Genomic DNA, 17,580 nt, shown 5'->3' with positions numbered 1-17,580 from the left:
GTAAAGTAACTATTAGGTAAGCGAATTTGGTTCACTTGGAAATCCTTAGATTTCGCAAGGTTTTTGTTTAAAAGTTTCTCCAGCCATACCTGAAACGATCCAACACATCGAAGAGCCTACTTTTAAGCTTTCCGACTGACGATTTATACGACTTTGATACAGTTGATGATAGTTTAACAGTTCATGGATAAAAAGCACTCTATTAAGGTGAAACAGTTAGGAATCATACTTCTAAGATTGCACTGTAACTTCAAAAGCACTAATCTCGCGAAGAAAGCATCCAATAACAGTGTACTTTTTATTTTGGCTTTGTGCACTAGCAGAAAGCTTAAAATAAGATGATTAGGAACGTTTGCCTACTATTTCTCCAGTTTTGTGCCTTTGAAAACGCGAGTAGGGTCACAAATTTTGGCTTTGTGCACTAGCAGAAAGCTTAAAATAAGATGATTAGGAACGTTTGCCTACTATTTCTCCAGTTTTGTGCCTTTGAAAACGCGAGTAGGGTCACAAATCGGCCATTGTGACGGCCATCTTTGAACTCCGCGATGTTTCACCTTAACTTTTGGTATAGGTGTGGGCCTCATGGCCGTGCGGTTAGTGCCGTCAGATATTTAAGCACATCGTGTCATGGGGTGTCAGTGCGATTCCCGCTGGCTGGAACTTTTCGTCAGGAATGTTTCTCGGCTGTGCAACTGGAGCATGCTTGTCCGTTGTCTAGTGCTATGTTACAGTCTGTGCAGCTAAATGGCTGAAGACGGTGTCCATATCTTTTTTTTAATGCTCGAAAACTTAGGTGTATCATTTTGTAATGAAAAATGAAAATTTTGCGCAAAACTGTAAGTTCTAGCACTTTTACAAACTGAAAGTTTTTTTTTTCCTATATTTTGAATTTGCATAACGTGCGATACTCGATTTTAGCATAGTGTCGTAGTCGAATCCACCCATCTTCAAAATGTTAACTTTTAATTTATAATCGTGCACGTTATTACAAGACTGAAGAATACCGGTACAAATTTATCACTTAACCTCTTCATATTTTGACATAATTGAGTGGCAAGTTGAGTTGAATACCATTATAAACGGCTACCGGAACTTTGATCCGACCAAATTTGTATCACTTTTTGGCTACTAGTTTACTTCTACGCCGAGCTTGACGTGCACATGTTTCGTGTTTGAAATATTATCTATCCGGCATGCATTTCGGGGAACACTTTCTCGGTCAGCCCTTTTTCAAAATGCATTCCAGTCAAAGCCGAAAGATTTTAATTTGAGATTATGCGTTCGATCCGATCGGATTAATATAAAGCGAACCACCGCACGCACAGCTTCAGCCAATAAGAAAAGGTGGCATAATGTTGTCGGCTGAGTAAACAAAAACAGTGGAATCAAGAAACATCGATTGGAACGTGGGCTCAAAACCTATATTGGCCGTCTTGCCCATGCTGGATGGAGGCCAAAGCTGATCGTGCAGGCGACTGCCCACGTTGACATTTTTGACGCTGGAATAGAACAACAAATTTGTCTGCTATAATTTTCAACACTGTCTGGCTTCTGTTTGAACAACTGCTACCAAATTATGATCCTGACTCAAGGCTATAGGAATTTCTGATGTGTCATTGTCCGGACGCTTAAATATCTAAACCAGGGTTTGCCAACCGGTGGTCCGCGGACCCTAGGGAGATGTAACGACTTTTCAAGGGTCCACGAAGCCACGGATAATAAGTATAGTGTGAATCTCTTATCCTGCTTGTTTTGCACGAGATCTTCTTTTGGAGGTTTGATTATTGAAAAATCAAATATTTTAAAAATACAGTCACTCCACACAGTTGAATCACCCGCAATCAGATGATTTTATGAGATAAAACTATAATATAAATTTTAACAGAACATCACTGAAACAGTTTTGCTGGTTAGCTATACAATGCGTCTATGCTTCAAATGCTTTTTGTCGTAAAAACTCTTTTGATTTCGGTATAAACTAAAAAAAATCAATGGATTATTTTTGTTTCCAATGATGATATATTTTTAGTCAAATTCTTAAGACGCGTACCAGTAGACGGCTACCTAGAAACGACATTCTGAGGGTTTATACATAAATATGTGTAGGAGATTTAGTTCCATATAACATTTATAGATTCAATAAACATGATTATACAAAAAAATGCGATATATTTTTTTGAGAATTTTGCGTCACATACTTGCTTCATAAAATGTGGGAAACAAACATTCTTGTCACAATTATTTAATCAGCCCTAGAACTTGATGAATTTCAAATTTTTTTTCTCATTTAAAAACAACTTTTAGTATAAAATTTTGTGACGAGAATTCGAAAAGGATTATTAGCCCTTCATGAATCATGAATATCAGACAATCTAAAACATTTCCTTTAAGTTGTATAAATGGTTGAAAAAAGTGTGTAAGGAGCGAAAAAGAAACAGTTTGATTGGAGTAAAGGTACAGGATTTCTGAAGAATATGTGGCGTACTCGAAGAGCATTTCCTTTTTCTTCATTCATTCATCTCATTTATTTAGTTAAAATCTACACAGATAACATTGAATCAACAATTTCACGCCACAATACTCGGTTCGTGGCCGCATCTCTCCATCCTTGGTTCTGCCCCACGCTCGCCAAATCGATATGCACTTGATTCGCCCACCTAGCTCGCTGCGCTCCACGCCTTCTTGTACCAACCGGATCCGAAGCGAACACCATCTTTGCAGGGTTGCTGTCCGGCATTCTTGCAACATGCCCTGCCCATCGTATCCTTCCAGCTTTGGCTACCTTCTGGTTACTGGGTTCGCCGTAGAATTGGGTGAGCTCGCGGTTTATCCTTCGCCGCCACACCGCCGAAGATCGTCCTAAGCACCCGACGTTCGAAGACTCCAAGTGCTTGCAGGTCCTCCTCAAGCATTGTCCACGTTTCATGCCCGTAGAGGACTACCGGCCTTACGAGCGTTTTGTACATGGTACATTTGGTGCGGGCGTGAATCTTTTTTGACCGCAGCTTCTTCTGGAGGCCATAGTAGGCCCGACTTCCACTGATGATGCGCCTCCGTATTTCACGGCTAACGTTATTGTCAGCCGTCAGCAAGGATCCAAGATAGACGAACTCGTCGACATCCTCGAAAGTATCCCCGTCTATCGTATTTCACGGCTAACGTTATTGTCAGCCGTCAGCAAGGATCCAAGATAGACAAACTCGTCGACCACCTCGAAAGTATCCCCGTCTATCGTAACACTGCTACCTAGGCGAGCCCTGTCGCGCTCAGCCCCTCTGTCTTGGTCACATTCACCACCAGTCCAACTTTTGCTGCCTCGCGTTTCAGGTCTGCCACCTTTTCAAATGTTCGGCCGACGATGTCCATATCATCCGCGAAGCAAACAAATTGACTGGATCTCGTAAAGATCGTACCCCGGCTGTTAAGCCCGGCTCTCCGCATAACACCTTCAAGCGCAATATTGAACAACAGGCACGAAAGTCCATCACCTTGTCGTAATCCCCGGTGGGATCCAAACGAACTGGAGTGTTCGCCTGAAACCTTCACACAATTTTGCACACCTTCCATCGTCGCTCTTATCAGTCTCGTGAGCTTCCCGGGAAAGCTGTTCTCGTCCATGATTTTCCATAGCTCTTCGCGGTCGATACTGTCGTATGCCGCCTTGAAATCGATGAAAAGGTGATGCCTTGGGACCAGGTCCACGACATTTTTGGAGGATTTGCCGTACAGTAAAGATCTGGTCCGTTGTCGATCGGCCGTCAACGAAGCCGGCTTGATAACTTCCCTCGAACTCGTTTATCACAGGTGACAGACGACGGAAGATGATCTGGGATAATACTTTGTAGGCCGCATTTAGAATGGTGATCGCTCGAAAGTTCTCACAATCTAACTTGTCGCCTTTCTTGTAGATGGGGCATATTACCCCGCGGTCCTTCAGCACGTCGGCGAGTATGCGTGTTCTCCCGATGAAGTTGAGTGATTTACAGATCCATGTACCGAGCTTCCAATCGCTAGTCCCTTTACGCCGCTGTGGTCTATGCCGATTGTCCCGGTTCGTATCTCTCGTTGATTATTCGTTGCTTGATTTTTTGACGGCTGGCTTACAGGGCCTGACACTAACCCCCTAGATTTCCGGAGGACCATTCCCCCTAAATATTCGGAGGACCATAGTGCACAGTTTAGCTTAGAGTCCTTCTCTGGAACTCGGACGATGATCAGCCGCCCCTGTCATGGGGAACAGACGCTGTTGTGATCCGCTCCTAATATGGAGTACAGACGCTCAAGGTTTGCAGAAGCAAAAGCAAAAGCAAACCCCCCCTTCCCTGTCAACATACGACCAAAGCTCCCACCGGGCGTTGGTTACCCGATCCTCTCTAAGGTTACTCGTACCCCGGCCAGTACCACGAGGAGGTAGGGATAGGAGTTGCTGGGCAAGAGGCTAAGGACCGCACAGAGGGGTCTATTTTATTCCTTCAGGTACGCGAGGTGCCAATGGTACGCCATGCCCAGCCATTTACCAACCTTATCTTATCTTTCCTTATTCTTATCTAACTGGCACAGAGTCTGCTTCTCTAATGATTGTAAACTAAGCACTTCCACAGTTATTAACTGACAGCATTCTTTGCCATCGACCAAAACATTTTTTTTCCAACTAGAAAACATCCTAGACTGACGTAATTCAAACTCACGACTCTCGGCATGGTCATGCTGAATTGCTAGGGCTATCTGGGCTCCTCCAGATGTTTCTAATCTTGCTAGAATAACATGTTGCTTCTATAAATTAACCATAAGTAAAATATAGAGTGAGAAAGGAAATCACCTGTCTCCATCCCTCCTAATGTAATATTTATTTCTATATTTATTCGGATTTTCCCAAAGCTATAATTGATGCATAGTTTTGAAACCAGTGTATCTCTTTTTGTGTTTTTTTTTTGTCTACAAAATTGTTGGCAGATAATTTTATCAATAGGAAACAAGACAAATTCCTCGCAGTTTTAACTCAAACCCTTGAAGCAACTTCACTTGTTTATAAGATTTTTGACTGATACTAGTAGTATTGATCCTCGAAAAATTTCAACAAAGATCTTGGACAGATATCTGACAAGGTTTTTCAACAATCCCGGCGAATGTTCTATTGAACTTTTGCAACGACCATTAGTTGGTCCCTAAGAAGTCTATTATCAAGGTTCTCAAAATATTCAAAGCAGCTTGCACAGGTCATGCTTGATCGACAACTTATCCTTGTGAAATTTCTTGGCAAGGTCAGGCCTTGGCCAGCGAATTACTTCAAAGTGACTCATAAGCGGTTTCTTCACCACCGCTTAGGCCTTAAACCTGGTTTAATCGTATGGGTAAACGTGGTTTACGGCCTAAGCGAAGGTGAAGAAATCGGCGGTATTTCTACTAAGGCCACTTTTTTACATGAATCGGCTATTGTTCTTTGAACTTAGGCTAAGTATTCCTTTAACAACTTCATAACAGTATCAAAATATTGATTCAAACATATTTTGACAGAGTTCTCTGGTTTCAAACAAAGTTATTATCGATATGATATATAGGAGTTTGGACAGCTCCAGGTAGATAAAGGAGCATTTTTCGTTAATTGTTGATCAATACCTTAAATAGAAACTTATTTTTTCAAGATTTTTCTTGATGAGAATTAAATAACTATTTATTGCTTTACCCTAAAAAGAAGTTTTCCTCCTAACCATCTTGAAAGCATTATGGTTGGTTAAACTTTACTACATTTTATCATTCTTTACCAAATCCAAAACTACAATTCGCAATAATATTTTTTTTAAATGTGTAGGTGTCTAATATGATAACTAGCATTGAAAATGTAAACTACAATGTTATAGCGTATTTATTTTCTATTATCCTTTCTCTTCTTCTTTTTTTTTCTTGGCATTAACGTCTCCACTGAGACAGAGCCGGCTTCTCAGCTTAGTGTTCTAAAGGTCTTTTGGATCGTGTGGTTTTCACCTATTGTGTTAACAAAACTGCATTTGTTTTTAGTTTGCAAGTGTGATATGGAATAATTTTGATTTAACAGATATGATAAATGTCGATAGGGGCCCAAATAGCCGTAGCGGTAAACGCGCAGCTATTCAGCAAGACCAAGCTGAGAGTCGTGGGTTCGAATCCCACCAGTCGAGGATCTTTTCGGGTTGGAAATTTTCTCGACATCCCAGGGCATAGAGTATCTTCGTACCTGCCACACGATATACACATGCAAAAATGGTCATTTGGCATAGAAAGCTCTCAGTTAATAACTGTGGAAGTGCTCATAAGAACACTAAGCTGAGAAGCAGGCTTTGTCCCAGTTGGGACGTAACGCCAGAAGGAAAGAAGAAGAAGAAGATAAATGTCGATGATTTTGTTTACAATATAAAATATGATTGTAACGTAAAAGTAACATACGGTGATTTTTCGTCCGTAAAAAATCATAGAAAAACAAAATAAAACGTTGTTAATTCGTTAACCCCTCAACAAGCAGCATCGTTGTTAAACCACCTTTTTTTCAATAATTCAATAGAATTCGGAGAAACTTAAAAATTCGTTAAGGGAGCGATGCGTTACCATAAACTACGTAAATATCTCAGGCTACATATTTTTTATCGTGTTCAGTTATCAATTTTTCTTATTAATACTTTAATGAGAGTCTATTGTGAAATAAAGAAGCGAATTGGAGCAACCGTTATTCAACAATGAGCATTTACATTCCTAGTACCATGCTGGCTGTATAAAGATCCTAAAAATAAAAAAAAACATCGTGTGGTAATTTTCAGATTTCCCTGGGACAACTTAAGGGGCCCAGATAGCCGTAGCGGTAAACTCGCAGCTATTCAGCAAGACTAAGCTGAGAGTCGTGGGTTCGAATCCTACCAGTCGAGGATCTGTTCGGGTTGGAAATTTTCTCGACATCCCAGGGCATAGAGTATCTTCGTACCTGCCACACGATATACACATGCAAAAATGGTCAATCGGCAAAGAAAGCTCTCAGTTAATAACTGTGGAAGTGGTCATAAGAACACTAAGCTGAGAAGCAGACTCTATTCCAGTAGGGACGTAACGCCAGAAAGAAGAAGAAGAACTTAACCGATTTGTATTATTTTTCTCAGAGGAGCTCCTTATTACATGGCGTTAAACACCCCACATTATTTTTTTTTGGCCTGACACAACATACCGCAATAAATGACCACGTGATTAATGAACAACTCCTTTGATACAAATGGTCACTGAAACAAAATTCGATATTTCCAGTACATTTGATAGAATTGATAGCTATGAAAATAGCTATTTCTTTAATTTAGTCCAGTCCTGCCCAACCTTTTGGATCGCGGGCCAAAACTGAGAAACAATATTGTGCAGCGGACCAAACTTTTTTCAATACAGAAATTTCAAAAAAATTGGTGGGATGATTTTTTTACGGAGATATCAATAGTATTTGATTATATGATAATCTTGACAATTCTGTGAGAATTTTGCTTATGATTACGCTTAAGTCCAGCCCAGGATTCTTTTAGAAGTTCTTTACAATTCTGTGAGAATGTAGTTCAGGGTTTTATAAAAACCCGTCTCAGAATTCTATCGAAAATTTTCGTAAAATTCTGTCTGTATTTCTTCTAGTATTGTTTGAAAACCCTGACCAGAGTTTAATAAGAATGAAGCCCAGGATTTTACGATAATCCAACGAAGTGACAATTGTCCTTAATATTCCGCAGAACCCCACTCTAAAATTATTATAAGATCCGGATCTAGAATCTGTTCTACCCAGAGTTCTGTAAAAAAAAAATATTAAGGATAGCTCAAGCCATTTTTGCATACTAATATCCAGTATTTGGTGATAGTAATTGGCGAGATTCCTCTTACAATTGATACTGCTTCGCAACAAAAAATGGGTGAACCAACGTGCGAAGTTCGATTTTTGACCAACTTCGCTGTAGCGAGTCACTTCGTTATTGTGCGCATCTATGCTTTCCGCCGTGTGCATTATGCGCACAATTGAGAATCAAGTTGCGACACGGCGAAGTTGGTCAATAATCAAACTTCGCACGATGGTTGACCCATTTTCTAACGTGAAGCAGTATAAATCCTCATAACATTTTGTATTTTTTTCAAATGAAACATTTTCCACAATTTAAGAAATCAGCAAAAAAACATGTATGTAGAGTATCTACAAAATAATATATCTCAAAACAAAATGTAAGAAACTTAAGGTGATTATAAAACGAAGCCAAACTTTGAATTTTCAAGTGCACAAGACGAGAGTATCTGACAACAGTTCGCGTTGAAAACCAATCAAATTGCTTGCTTGCTGGTGGTGACCAATAGGATAGATTTTTAACGCGAAGCGCTGTTTGGTTCTCAAGTCTTGTGCTCTTGAAAATTTGAGGTTTGGCTTTGTTCTATAATCATCTTAAGTTTGAATAATCAGTCTTGAAATGTTCAAATATCTAGTTCTAGAATTTCTAGAGCAGTGAAGTCAGATATAAGAAAAATCTTCAAGCTCTTCGCGGGCCGTACGTTGGGCAGGTCTTATTTAGTCAATAAACATGTAAATTTATTTAACATATTTTTTAACTTATCTATATTTACATCTGCTTTCACTCTCTCCTACTCTTTGACTCTCACACCGAGCAGGTAGGAGAGAGCTCTGCTGTTAGTGAGGCTAGCTGCCTGCGAAGAGGGTCAGTTTGTCTCAGTCACCATCTGATACTAACGGAGGATGGATGTGCTCCCCAAAGCACGGTCCTCCGTGAGGCGTCTTCTGGTGGCTGGACGTTTTTTTTGTGGAGGGGCTGGGAATCGAACCCATGACCTTCCGCTTATGAAGCGAAAGCATAACCTCAAGGCTACCGACCCCCCTGAATTCGGGAGCTGATGATGGTAAAAACTTGTTATATGTATCATGGTCTGATTCGCAGTGTAACAAAAAAAAGTTTTCTTATCTTGTCTCATAAAAGCGCAAATGAAGCCATGTAATATGGCTATGGAATACTATGGAACATTTGCCAAACATTGAGGGATGAATGATATTTTTACAGTGTTTCCCAGATATCCTACCTTAACTTTGAAAAACTGCCTAATTTTTTAAGGATATCTATGTTATACACTTCCTGACATTCTTAAATGATAAACACGTCGAATACGACTAGAAACATCTCCAAAACAATGCATAAGGTATGTTCTCTCAAACGAGACCGATTGATACAGATTTCTTAATGATATTAGTACATAAACTGTCACTTCGAAAGAATACGTCACGAAATTAAAAAAAAAAATAAAAGACCAAGTTTAGTTGACCTCTTTACAGGTTACGTGGTTTGAAAAATTGAAATATATACTGATCGATCTGAAACATTGGGGAATTGTTATTCAATACTACAAATCAAGAAAATTTATCTGAGGAGATACTTGCAAACTTATTTTTTTTACATTTGGTCAGCCACTGTGTGCGGAATGAGACATTTTGAGAATATGATATAGTTTTTTTGAAAATAGTGAGCTCTTCAGTTACTTCTTTCTAAAATCTTGACACCAGAATAGCTATTTCTGGCACCACTTCTCAATACCATCCCTGAAAAACGACGTAGATACTAATAAAACCCTTGGGTTATTCGAAAAATCCTATCAAATCTTTTAGGATGGTCTTAGGGGTCGTCCATTAATTACGTAAGGGTTTATTGGAGGAGGGGTGTTTTGACATTTCTTACGCGCTATACAATGTATTTTTATTTTTCATACAAAACATCTTACCATGGGGGGAGGGGGTTAAAAACTTCGAAAATTGTCTTACGTAATTGATGGACAGCCCCTTAGAAGAAAGCTTCAAACGACCAGTGAAAGTTTTTGTTCGAATTTTCGGACCAGATCATTAGTGAACTTCTGGTCTACTAGTGGTCTACTAACTTCCGACGATCTCAGTAGAATTTTTGAAATATCTTTGAGATTACAAAAGTCACTTTTAGGTGCATCTGCCAATGAAATTTGTTGTATCGTAATAAGATCTTTTGAAGGCTTGTAAAAACACTAACTTCGAGATCATCCAACCTTAGTGGTCCGTGGTGTTTTAAAACTCAAAGGGGATCGTATCTTCAAAAAGGTTGAGAACCACTGATCTATACATTATTACTAGTGGTTCTAACTCAATGTTCTAGAACTGATGCTTTGACATAAACAGATTGATCTCTAAACATCAAAGATGTAGCTCAACTACAATTTATAAAAAAAAAATAAGCATAAGCCAATATAATAGCTTTATGCAGTTGTATATTTCTGTTTCTGTTCGGGATGAACCACTGTGACCAGTTTTCTTTGATCTTTTGTGGTATACCCGTGTCCTTTGTTTAGTGCATGTCCTTCTACTCCATTACTATTGAGAAATAATGAAGTAGTTGTTTTTTTGTACATTTGTCACTCTTTACCATTTTGCAAAGAGCCACTTTAAAAAAAGATACCGCTATTTATACATTTTGGAGAAAACAGTTTGTCACCATTAAACTCTCAAAAGCGCGCCCCTCCTGCAGGTACGGCCACTAAGCTGGTTGAATGATACTGATTTTGACCATGCATCGGTACTCTTGCGTATCAAATTATTGGTTCTACTAATAAGGTTCAAAGTCGTTTTTTTTGTAACTGTGAACAAATTTCATCGCAATAGATTCCTTGAAAAAGAAGCTTATTTTAAATTGTAGGAGGTCTGCTACTCCACTGATTCGGAATCGTTTACCTCCTAGATATCCAAAGATAAGCACTTGAACTCGGAAAGAACTTGTCTTATGAATTGAAACCAGCCTCAGATGCCGATTGAGTCATTTTTTCCACTTCGACCTCCTCATCATCTAGGTAGGACAAATAGGTGCGTCTTAGTGACTTGTTACTCTCTTATACTCTTCCAACCATAACTAATCAGTATTAACAAGAACAGATACAACAAGAGAACAATATGGTAGATCTTACCATCTAACCAACACACCTCGAAAAGGTGATCTACCCGCGTTACGGGGGTAGTTGGATGTTAAAACTTAGAATAATAACAAACTGAAAAATGTCTAAGTAAATATGATGTCAGTCAATATAAAATATCGCCAAATACAAATTCAGTGGCAGCGTTCTCCCTGTGAACGAGTAAGTATCATAATATCCTATCTACGGCTACCGTGTCAGACGGAAGCATGCCATGCCTGGATCGTACACTCGATTACGCTAAGTCCCTTCCAAGTATAATTTACGATCGCGTGTTGCGAAAGTTCGAAAATTCAGTGGAAAAAACGTGCGCTTAATTATATTGGCAACAAAGAACGCTAAGCCAATTTTCCACCGAATCGGGGTCCGAATAAAAAAATGAAAGGAACACCTACACTATTATGACTGGTTTGTTGAGTTTGATTGAAATTATCCAAAGAATGTGTTAATACCTACCTGAACTGCAGCATATATCTTCTGAATAGTGTCGAAGAAGTACAATAAAACATAACATGGAAATAAAGATTCTTTGAATAGTAAAAGGATGAGTTGTTTGATTTTCTAACAGTCAATATAATAACAATTATTGCTGAAACTTATTCAAAACCTGGATCCAAACTAGCAAATTTCCGAGCAATCATCAACTTTTACGTGTTAAGGACTGTTCATTTTATAAAGTGGACACTTTGTTTGTGCTATATCTTTTTTATTTATTGATAAAATCGTAATCGATTTTCTGTGCATTGTTCAACTATTATTCTACAATGCCTTGAAAATATAAGATCTTAGAAAATGCTTTTGGTTGAAGAGCCAAATAGTTTTTCCAATATCTCCTTAGAAAAGCCGTTTGTCAAAGTTTAACATTATTTTTCGCAGAACAAAAATCCTCATTTTTATGAACAAATTGTATGTTTGTATCCTTCACTATTCTACTAAAGGTATAGCTTTAAAAAATCAATTATATTCTACCATTCTCTGACATTAGGTAACTTTAGTGATTTACCTATTTATGGCCAAATTCACTGATACACCATCCTTCCACTCCCAGCAAAAGAGAAAAGTAAAAAGTGTGTTCAAAACTAGTTTAGATTACAAAAGAAACTATATTTGTATAAACGAGAGCTAAATCGTGAATTTAAACCACAGTCTTAAGTACAAATTTTACTCTTTATGGTAGTTTTACTAAACAGTCTCATACTTTTAAAATCATGTACGCATATTTATCGATCTACAGCAAATTGTAAACGGTTTTCTCCGAATATTTCAATTGGTAATCTCAGAATAACATAGTATGGAAATAAAATGTGGAAAACAAAATCGATTTTGTTACAGCAGTGTTGCCAATTTTGATGATTGTCAATGTACTTTGAAAGGTCTTCTAGGATTAACGCAATTGTGTTTCTATTGTGCTTTAAATGTGACGTGGGGACTAAATAAGTAACTCTATGAAGGCGTAAGTTATTTTTCATAATAATGCTATATTAGCACTTCCATCAGGACGTACTTTAAACCAAAATATTCTACTCATATCAGTTCTCTTCAAATTTAAAATATTTTTCTCTAAAAAATATAGGGCGAAAATGATATTATTATATCTGCATAATTGTTACTCCAAATATAACTTGATATTTTTCATCAATCTTCTGATCGATGATGCTTTCGAAAAACAAGCCATTTCTAAAAATAAAAAATATAAATTGTCGAATTTTCCTGCCAATTTCTAACAATGATTGATTTTGATAACCTCCAAAAATCGACCGCTCTAATCGTTGTTCCATATTCGTGTGAAATTGTATTATTTTGGAGAATTTTTATTATTACAAAATTGTACAATACTAGTCGAACGATGCACAGAAAACCGATTGAATTTTCATTGATAAATTAAAAAGATACAGCATGCACAAAGTGTCCACTTTATCAAATGAACAGTCCTAACAAATTTTATTCGTTCCAACGAATCTGAATGCTATTCTACTAGTCTTGCTCATCCAGACATTGAAAAAGCATTCGAGCATTTGGTATGGAGGTTTGATTGTAAAATTAAAATATGTACATTCCAACATACATTGTTAGAATAATCCAAAGCTATCTGTCAAATCGTACACTTCAGGTTAATTGACAGATGTCCATGTCTGAAGGGCTTCTTTTAAAAGCTGGTGTATGCCGCATTTTAGGACCAATATTATACAATATTTTCACATCTGACTTACCTTACTTATAAAAGTGCCAATAATAGGATACGGCTCCCAACATGTAGGTATATGAGAAAGAAATTGAAATACGCCACGCATATCAGTAAAAATAATTAGCTCATAATTTATAATGATGTTAAATTTTTATAGAGTTTAATAGGTGGATTGCTGAACGATTTCCATTAATAAAGTCCGCTGGATATCGCCATCACCAAATGAGCGCTCATTAGTCAAAAAATCTCCATGCAGCGCAACCGGTAGCCGTTTCTTTTCCATACAAAACCGGGTTCCATCCCAGGACCTATGTATAAATAATAACGAGAAAGATGCCATTTGTGGTGAGGGGGGATAAATTACATTATTTTCATATGACAAATTATACAGAAAAATTCAATACCTGTAATTAGGCGTTACGTGGTGCATATTTTTGACCGTGTCTTTTTGACAATGAAAAGAAAGATTTATTGAGCAGTCACTGATCGCCGTGAAAATTTTCTGCATAATTGCATTTCATGTGAATCAGCAAGGTTAAGATTCGACCTTGCATAAAACATTGGTAAACGAAGTGTGTGTTTTCCCACTTGTCCACCTATTGTTCGGCAAGATTGTATCAAAGTTAGTCTTCATTGGGGGAAAGCCAGACTGTGGCAAACACCTACAACTTGTAGCTTCAAGTGCACTTATCCCGCAACGACTGTTTGTTTGCCAAACGAAGAGAAAGGATTTACGGAGGTCGCACATTGCCACTGAGCACTCGTGTGCTGGTTTATGGCTGGGCTGAAAAATGTTGGTCAGGATCGGCAATCATTACGGAGTCATAAATAGTAAATTTGAATAAATAAATAAATAAATTATCTATCGTATATCTGTTTGAAGTTAACCACTCACTGCACTCATCGGCTGGCGCAAAGTCGGATTCAGTGTGTACTTACTCCAGAGGGAACGCTCGCAGTTATAAACGACCGACTTTGGAGCTCTTCCTTTGCCACTGCCACTCACTCGTGTTGCTACCATGAAGTCGTTCCATGGCGATTGAGGAAAATAAATTGCACGACTATCATCAAACATTTGGGCACGATATACGCAGCTGATTCTTTTTTAAAGCTTGTAGCTTTTGTCAAGTATCATTGGAGTTTATCATTTTTTTTTTTTTTTGATTAAGCATGAAGCCTCTAAAAATGTGTTGAGCATCATAAAATGACCTGAAGATTTAGGTTTGTAAAGTCAGTTTCAGTTAAGATACCTGGAGATTACCACAGTCAACGGATTCATAAATCAGCCAAGTTTTGATCGATGGACGACAATTCTCCTACATTATCGACGTTAGGACCTATCGTGGTGCTAACATCGACTCTGACCACTTCCTGGTAATGGTAAAATAGTGCTTATAACTATTCTTATTAAACAAAGCACGGTACCGATGCCCGCCTCGGTATGACCTTAAGCGGCTGAAGCAGCCGAATTTTGCCACACCATACGCCCGGCATCTCTAAGAAACGTTGTCGTAAAACAATTCGCTTGCCGAAGCTCCTCTCGAGGACTGCTAAAAGCGTAGCTGGAGTACAATGGGTATCTTTAGGACAACTTTACCTATGTTCCATTTTTTGGTCCAAATTTATACCAAAAATGGACCTGTCAAAATTAAATAGACCAGAAAAGTTAGACCAAATCGCATGCGCATGCACCGGTTGTTGTATTTTTTTCAATCAATTTCGAACAAAAACAAACAAATAGTGAATTGAACAGTAGAATTGATTAAACCTGAAGAATTCCGAAGGAACTCTGAAGGAGAACTCGGATGAACTGCAAAGGAATTCTCGGATGAATCTCGATAGAATTAGCGGCGGAGCGTCAAAAGAATTTCCGGCAGAGCTACGAACGAATTCCCGGCAGCACTCCGAAGGTATTCTCGGTGGAGCTCCGGAGATTCTTCCGAATGAACTGCTAAGAAATTTCCGGTGGAGCTCCAGATGAACTACGGAGAAATTGCTAAAAGAACCTTATAAAAAAAACAGTGGAGGATATCCGGAGGAAGTCTGGGTGTAATTCCCAGAAGAAATCTGAAGAAATATTCAGAGGAATTCCTGGAGAATTCCCGGAAGAATTTTCTGAAGAAACTACGAAGAAATTACTGGAAGAACTCCCGAGCAATTACTGGAGGAGCCATGAAGAAATTATGAGGGAATTACCGGTGGAGCTCCGAAGGATAACCCGGAGGAACTATGAAAGAATTTCTGGATGATATCTAAAAAAAATTAGAGTAACTTTATAAAAGAAATCCGAAGGAACTTCGGAGGAAGTTATGGAAGAACTTTGCAGCAATTTCTGGTGGAACTCCGGAGGAGTTTTTGGAAGTAATGAATTTCTGGATGATTCCAGGAAACTCTGAAGAAATTCTAGGAGAAACTCGTGAGAATTTCCCGGAGGAACTTTGAAGGATTTCTTGGAGAAACTCTGGAGGATTCCCCGGAGGAAGCCCAGGGGAATTATCCAAATAACTCCAGAAGGATTCCTAGTGGACATCCGGGGGATTTCCGAAGGATTATTTGAGGATTCCTAGAGAAACTCCAACTACATTCTAGGACGAAATATGGCAAAAGTCTGAAGGAGTTCCCGGTGGAGCTCGAAAAGAATTCCCGGTGGAGCCGTCCAGAAATTCCTCGGGAAATTTTTTCTAAGAATTCTCCCGGAGATTTCCCCCAAAAACTCCTCTGGGATTTTCTCATGGAATTTCAAACAGCAATTCCTCCGGAGATTTTGTTTAGGCTTTTCTCTGGGGATTTTATCCAGAAATTTATTAAAAAAATCCTGTGAGGAATTTCTTTATAAATTCTTTCGGGGAGTTTTGTAAGAGAGTTTTTTCCGGATATTTCCTCTAGGAATTTTTCTTGGGATTTAATCCAGGAATTTCTCCGGGGGTTTTCTCCTAGAATTCCTTTGGGGATTTGATCCAGGAATTTCTCCTAGGATTTCCTCCAGAAACTCCTCTGGCAATTTGCTCCAAATATTCCTTCGGAGATTTTCTCCAGATTTGTTTTTTTTTTTTTTTCAAGAATTCATCCGGGGATTTCCCCCAATAACTTCTCTGGGATTATCTCCAGTGGTTTTAAAGGGAATTTCCAACAGCAATTCTTTCGGGGATTTCATTAGTGGATTTCATCCAGAAATTTTTCCGGAGATTTACTCTGGAAGCATCTCAAAAGATTTCATCAATAAATACCCCCGAGGATTCAATTAAGAAATTCCATCGGAGGATTTTTCAGAGAATTTAAAACAGAAATTTCTCCAGGAAGTTCTTTGGGGATTGCACCTGGAATTTCTCCCGAGATTTTCTACAGGAAAGGGATTTCAAGGATTCTTCCAGGGATATCCCCCAACATTTACTCCGGGGATTTATTGCAGGCATACCTCCAGGGATTCGCTCCAGGGATCTTCGGGTATGTATTTCCTTTAGAATTTTTTTCGTGGATGTCGTCCCGAAATTCCTCCGGGGATCTGCTCCAGGTATTCCTCAGGAGATTTTCTCCGAAGTTTTTTTCCAAGAATTCTTCCGGGGGATTTCCCCCAAAAAATTCCTCCGGGATCTTCTCCAGGAATTTTTAAGGGGATTTCCAACAGCAATTCCTCCAAGGATTTTCATCAGAAATACTTCTGGGGATTTCGTCCAGAAATTTTACCGGGAATATTCTTCAGAAACTCCTCTGGCGATTTGCTCCAAAAAATCCACCAGATTTTTTCTTTTTTTCAAGGAATTCCTCCGGATGTTTTCCCCAAGAACTCTTCCGGGGATTTTCTTCAGATATCCCTCAGGAGTTCTCCAATAGCTCCTCCGGAAATTTGCTCCAGCAATTCCTCCGGGGATTTCCCCCAAGAATTCTTCCGGGAATTTACTCCTAAAATTTCTCCGAGAATCTCAAATAGCAATTCTTCCGGAATTTCCTCCGGGAATTTCAAGGGTTCCTCCGGGAATACTCCAAAGACCTCCTTCAAGAATTTTCTCCAGGATAATAGCAATTCCTCAGGGGATTTCGTACAGAAATCTTCTTCTAGGAATTGTTCAGGGACTTTCCTTCAGAAGCACCTCCGGAGATTGGTCCAGGAATTCCTCCGTGAATTTCCTGGACCTTTCGTGGCGCTTTGTTCCACAAATACCTCCGGGGATTTTCTACAGGAATTCCTCAGGGGATTTCATTAAGGAATTCTTCCAGGAAATAAAATAAATTTCTGCGGGGATTTCTCCAGGAACTAATCCCGGGATTTCCTCTTTATGTTTTAACACGGATTTCTTTTGGGGCCGAGGATTTTCCTCAACGATTTCATCCAGAATTTCCTCCGGAGATATTCTCCAAGAATTTCTCCGGGAATTCTTTTAGAGCTCCATCAAGAATTCCTTCGAATTTCCTTCTTAGTTTCTCCATAA

General features: G+C 38.8%; 1 protein-coding gene across 1 annotated transcript in view; it reads right to left on the bottom strand.

Moving 5' to 3' along the window:
* LOC5573569 overlaps positions 1-17,580 on the bottom strand; it is a 313,982-nt gene that overhangs the window by 274,974 nt on the left and 21,428 nt on the right. The gene's annotated exons all lie outside the window — the stretch shown is intronic.

This window comes from Aedes aegypti, chromosome 3 (genome assembly GCF_002204515.2).
Source record: "Aedes aegypti strain LVP_AGWG chromosome 3, AaegL5.0 Primary Assembly, whole genome shotgun sequence".
NCBI lineage: Eukaryota > Metazoa > Arthropoda > Insecta > Diptera > Culicidae > Aedes > Aedes aegypti.
Note: the sequence above shows the minus strand (reverse complement) of the source record. Positions and strands in the feature narration are given on the sequence as shown.